The sequence below is a fragment of the Talpa europaea genome, assembly GCF_964194135.1.
Source record: "Talpa europaea genome assembly, chromosome: 11".
In the NCBI taxonomy this organism is placed as follows: Eukaryota; Metazoa; Chordata; class Mammalia; order Eulipotyphla; family Talpidae; genus Talpa; species Talpa europaea.
Window position 1 is genome coordinate 20,418,356 of NC_140078.1, and position 6,408 is coordinate 20,424,763.

Here is a 6,408-nt window from a genome sequence, read left to right on the forward strand (position 1 = left end):
AAAAAATGTGAATGCACTAGAGGTCTTATTTTGATTCTATTTTTTTTTTTAAAGATTTATTTATTTATTTATTTATTTATTTTTTAATTTTCTAGAGGCATGTCTTATTTATTTATTTATTATTTGTTTGTTTGTTTGGTTTATACATGCACTGGGTACAGTCAGAAGCGTGGGAGGGTGAGAGAATTCACCAGAGCCAGAGCGGGGAGCAGAGCAGGCAGAAGGACCGAAGTACACTGCTGAGGGGAGCAGCGGGCGGCAGGAGAGGTCTGCACGCCATGTGGGACCCTCCTCTGGTGGCCGGGGAGCAGCCGGGGATCGAACCGGCTGCAGAGGCTGCGGGCAGCTTCGCAACCCAGCGCTCAACCGCTGCGCCACCGGGGAGGCCCTGATTTATTTATTTATACAAGCACTGGGTACAGTCAGAAGCGCGGGAGGGTGAGAAAATTCACCAGAGCCAGAGCAGGGAGCAGAACAGGCAGAAGGACCGAAGTACACTGCTGAGGGGAGCAGCGGGTGGCAGGAGAGGTCTGTGTGCCATGTGGAACCCTCACCCAGGGATCGAATCGGCGCTGCAGAGGTTGCGGGCAGTTTCACAACCCAGTGCTCAACTGCTGCGCCACCGGGGAGGCCTATTTTGATTCTACTTCTAACAAGTCAGCTATAAAAGTAATTTTGGGGACAACTGGGAAAACTTAAATAGGGACTTAATGCTACATAGCATTAAGGAATTACTGGTAATTTTGTTATATGTGATAACGGTATTGTGATTGTGTAAGAGAATGGCATTTTTTTAAAAAGATTTATTTATTTATGCATACAAGAGCTGGGGTACAGGCCAGAGGTGTGGAAGGTGAGAGGATTCACCAGAGACAGAGTGGGGAACAGAACAGGCGGAGGAACTGAAATATACTGCTGAGGGGAGCAGCAGGTGAGACAGGAGAGGTCTGCTGCACCATGTGGGTCACCTCCCTCGCAGGGGATCAAACTCGTGCTGCAGAGGCTGCAGACAGCTTCATAGGTTGCATCTTAACCCCTTGTACCACGAGGGAGGCCCCAGAGAATGGCTTTATTTTTAAGAGATGTATGCTAAAATATTAAAGGCACAATATACTGATTTTTTTATTTTCAAAAGATTTACCATAATATTATAAACATATATGACAACATGCTGAATATAGCTGGTGGGTATAAGGTGCTCATTGTACAATTTCTGGGTTTTTTTAGATATGTTTGAAAATTTTCACAATAAAACACTAAAAAAATTATACCCACGAAACGGTGAGGTGTCACTATTATAGCAGGAAAAAATTATGAAATACAATATAAAGTAGCGGTTAACTGAATTATCTGAGAGTTGGCTAAAAAGTAAATATAGTTAAAAATTGGTATCCTTATACCAAATTGAATCATTTTAGGTAATACAAGTAAAAGTTGGGCGGGAAATTTTATGTAGAGATATGGCAGTATAATTCAGAATTGCAAACCAAAAATAAAAAACTGGAAATCACCCAAATGCCACAAATAGCCATAGAATATATCTAGGAAGTTTTATGTTTGTCTGTAATATTTTAACACATTTAAAAAAATTTCATGGGCACATGTGCTCTTAGAGAAAATATGAACAATGCAAATAGATCAAGAACAGCCAAAGCACAAACAAGGAAAAGCACTTGAAAACTACCAATGACCACATTCCGAATGAGTATTCACAATGTGAATATAGTTCTGATGTGGACAAAAAGTCGACATTACTATCATTAAAAAGACAGTGCACACACATACACTGCATGTATTTTTTCTATTAAATGTCTTAAAAAGATACGGAAAAACTGAAAAGGGATCAGAGAAAAAACAAGAGGTTAAAAAATAGGAAGGGGGCCTCCCCGGTGGCGCAGCGGTTGAGCTCTGGGTTACGAAGCTGCCCTGAGCCTCTCAGCACCGGTTCTATCCCCGGCCACCAGGCAAGGGTCCCACATGGCCCGCAGACCTCTCCAACCATCCGCTGCTCCCCTCAGCAGTGTACTTCGTCAGTCTGCCTGCTCTGCTCTCCCCTCTGGCTCTGGTGAATTCTCTCACCCTCCTGCGCTTCTGACTGTACCCAGTGCTTGTATAAATAAATCAATAAATAAATCTTTAAAAAAATAAAAAATAGGAAGGAAAAGAGGTAATTTTGAAAGAAAGGTTTGAAAGAAAATTAACATTAATACTGAAATCCAAAGAGACGCTTCAATAGCGGAGCGCCCCCTCCCCCACAATGATATATCTCAGTACCCACAGATGACTGACCAAGATGCGAATAAAAGTCTGCTGTGGCAATGCTTTTGTTTATATGAAGGGTATTTCTTGACTATTCTGATTAAAAGTTATTGGCATAGGCAAATGAAGGAGACTGGGCTTTCCTTTAGGGTGTCTACTTGTCCATGATCACCTGATCACAGAAATTTCCCTAGAGTTTGAATCAGTTATCCAACATTTCAAAATTCTTCAGTGCCATTCTGCTCCCACATGCTACCCACTCAGTAACATTCAAATGTCCTAGCTCCGGCATCTAGGACACCAACAAACTACTCTGGCTTCATTTCCCTACCACTCAACACACCAGCAAACCAGAATTCACATTATTTTTCATTTTAAATATTCCTTATGTTTTTCCATGTCCATCAATCCCTTTGTTTTTCTCTCCTTAATGTGAATCATTTCAATCTTATCTTTCCATTTATTTTCTTTTAAAAAGATTTATTTATGCATACAAGAGCTGGGGTACAGGCCAGAGATGCAGGGGTGGGAGGTGGGTGAGAGGATCCACCAGAGACAAAGTGGGGAGCAGAACAGGAAGACTGACTGAAATACCCTGCTGAGGGGAGCAGCGGACAAGACAGGAGAGGTCTGCCTCGCCATGTGGGTTGCTCCCTGGCCAGCTAGGGATGGAACTCATGCTGCTGAGGTTGTAGATTGCTTCATAGTGCGGTGCTTTAACCCCTTGCACCACCAGGGAGGCCCCCTTTCCATTTATTTAGTAAGTTTTAATTAAAAAACCTCTGTATTATCTCTGTATCATGCCAACTATTATGGGTTGATTGGGTCCCCCAAAAAGATACATTAAAGTCCCAACCCCCAGTACTACAGAATGTGACTTTTTAGGAAATGGGTCACGGCTGATGTAATTAGTTAAGATGTGGTCACACTGGAGTAGGCTAGGTCCTTAATCCAACATGAATGACATAGTTTTAAGAAGAGGGAAATTTAGACAGACACAGTGTGGACAATGTCATGTGACAACAGAGAGATTAGGAGGAATTCAGCTGCAAACTAAGAAATACCAAGAATTGATGGACACTATGAAGAAGGAAGGATGACTTGTACCCAAAATCTTAGAGAAGACATAACTCTACTGCCACCGTAAATTCAGTTTCTAGCCTAAGAACTGTAAGAATAAATTTTTTGTTGTATTAAGTCACCAATTTATGGTAATTTGTTACTGCAACCCTTGAAAAATAATATACCACCCTTTTTTTTTTTTTTTAAAGAGGCATGTTATTTATTTATTTATTTATTTGTCTGTCTGTTTGTTTTTGTTTACACGTGCACTGGGCACAGTCAGAAGCACGGGAGTGTGAGAGAATTCACCAGAGCCAGATCGGGGAGCAGAGCAGGCAGAAGGACCGAAGTGCAGCGGGCGGCAGGAGAGGTCTGCGCGCCATGTGGGACCCTTCTCGGCCGGGGAGCAGCCGGGGATCGAACCGGTGCCGCAGAGGCTGCGGGCAGCTTCGCAACCCAGCGCTCAACCGCTGTGCCACCGGGGAGGTCCTAATATACCACCTTTTCCATGAAGTCTTCCTTGACTGGGACTTCCATGAAGTCTTCCTTGACTGGGACTTCATGGAGGTCCCAGTGGAAATGGTATCTCTCTTATGAATTCTCATAGCATTTACTGTCTCATTTTAAAATATTTACATTCCCCCTCCTTTTCATTTATGTTCCTATCCCTTCCCCAGATGAATGTCATCAACTGTACACATCCCTCAACATATACTATCATAATCAGATTTCTCTCCTGAGTGAGCCATATTCACATATACTGAAGAATTGAACACAGCCTACAGTAACTATTTCTTATTTTACTTACTTACACTAGTCATTTTGAATTTACTTACGCTAGTTATTGAGACATGTTTCCTATAGATATGTGCATGTATATATATGCATATGCTGTTGATAGTATCCATAATGGGGAAAAAATGTCTATTTAATAAATCTATTATTTAGGGCCTCCCCGGTGGCGCAGCGATTGAGTGCTGGGTTGCGATGCTGCCCGTGGCCTCTGCAGCGCCAGTTCGATCCCCGGCTGCTCCCCAGCCACCGGAGGAGAGTCCCACATGGCGTGCAGACAGACCTCTCCTGCTGCCCACTGCTCCCCTCAGCAGTGTACTTCGGTCCTTCTGCCTGCTCTGCTCCCCGCTCTGGCTCTGGTGAATTCTCCCACCCTCCAGCGCTTCTGACTGTACCCAGTGCTTGTATAAACAAAACAAACAAACAAATAAAACATGCCTCTATTAAAAAAAAATCCTAACAACTTCCAAGTGTGTAGTACAGTATTGTTAACTTTAGTCACCCTGCTGTATATTACATTGTCAGAATTTTTTCATACTATAAACAGACGTTTATACCCTTTTTACGAACATTTCCCCCACCCCCTACGCCCTGGCTATTACCATTCTACTCTGTTACCAGGAGTTCAGTTTTTTAACTGAAATAGTTAATACTATGTCATTAATATCCTAATTGACATAAAATAAAAAAATTCTTCCTTCACGTATTGTAGAAGATGTGGTTCTGGCTTTTTAGGGTTTGTATGTAAAATGCAGCTTATCGGGAGCCTTAGTTCTCATTCCACATTGCAAGATGGTGGCTACTAAAGAGAAGAAACCTGAAGTTAAGAAGGTTGATGCTGGTGGCAAGGTTAAGAAGGCCAAAGTCAAGATTCCTAAGAAGAGGAAGCCCCATTGCAGTGGAAACCCAATCCCAGTGAGAGGAACTGGCAGATATTCCAGATCTGCCAAGTATTCCAGAAAGGCCATGTATAAGGGGAAGTACTCAGCAGCTAAATCCAGGATTGAAAAAAAAAAAGAAGGTTCTTACCACTGTGACAAAACCAGTTGGTGGTGACAAGAATGGCAGTACCCAAGTAGTTAAACTTTGCAAAATACCTAGATATTATCCTACTGAAAATATACCTTGAAAGCTGTTGAGCCACAGCAAAAAAAAAAACCCCTCCAGTTGGCATGTGAGGAAACTGCAAGGCAGCATCAGTACTGGCACCCTTCTGATCATTCTAACAGAAGGAAGAGGCTGGTTTCTCTGAAGCAGCTAGGCACCAGCTTGCTTCTTGTGAATGAACCTCTGGCCCTCGACTGAGTTCGCCTGAGTAGGACACACCAGAAATTTGTCATTGCCATCTCCACCAAAATTGGTATCAGAGGTATGACAATCCCCAAAATCTCACTGACGTTTACTTCAGGAAGCCACTTCGTAAGCGCTGACATGAGGAGGTGAAATCTTCAGCACAGAGGAGAAATAGGAGATTACAGAGTAGCACAAGGTTGATTAGAAAGCTGTGGACCACAAATTCCACCAAAAATCAAAGCTGTGTCTCTACTCCAGGGCTATCTCTGCTCTGGGGAATTTACCCTCACAAATTGATGTTCTAAATTTCCTACAAAGAATCTAATAAAGTAATCCATTTTAATTAAAAAATGAAATAAAATGTAGCTTAACAAATTCTAGGGCTGTGTCACTCCCTCCAACAAAGTCATTTGTGTACACACATATACTACTACTCATTTATTAATTTATCAAATGTTTATTGAGCATCTAGGCAGCCACCTTGAGTCCTTTTTACAATAAGGTGAGGTATAAAAAGTTTAAATTTTGAAAATAAATTAATGTGTCAGACAACACAATAGGTTGGGATTTGAGGGAGGGAGGGAGAGGCAACAGACACAGATCAGCCCTCAAGAAGCACCCAATCTAGTAAGGAGAAAGAAAGCAAATGAGCTCCATGTCTCTCCTTTCTTCCCATGTTGTCCTATACTTCACAACCATGCTTACTTTCCTAGTGTGCAGCTTTCATTTTGTCACCAGGTAGCTAAAAACTTTTGATGAGTCCCCATTATTTTGTTAATCAACTCTAAATTTCCCAAACTGGAAGTGAAAAGTCATTCATGATTAGGTGGTATATAGTATGCAGAGACTAAGAACACAGGCTTTTTTTTTTTTTTTAATTAAACTTTAATTTTCTTACATCCTTGTTCATTTTTTGTACAGTATTTGATTTCTCCCCTCAGGTGTAGTCCTAGTAAATCTACCACCACATCACAGATGAACCCTCACCACGGTCCCTTGTGC

At 41.9% G+C, this 6,408-nt stretch overlaps 1 pseudogene across 1 annotated transcript; it reads left to right on the forward strand.

Moving 5' to 3' along the window:
- Positions 1 to 4,905: 4,905 nt before the first annotated feature.
- Positions 4,906 to 5,556, forward strand: LOC311179459 (large ribosomal subunit protein eL6-like; annotated as a pseudogene). Its single transcript has one exon. The product of its transcript is annotated as a large ribosomal subunit protein eL6-like (transcript).
- The last annotated feature ends 852 nt before the right edge of the window (positions 5,557 to 6,408 follow it).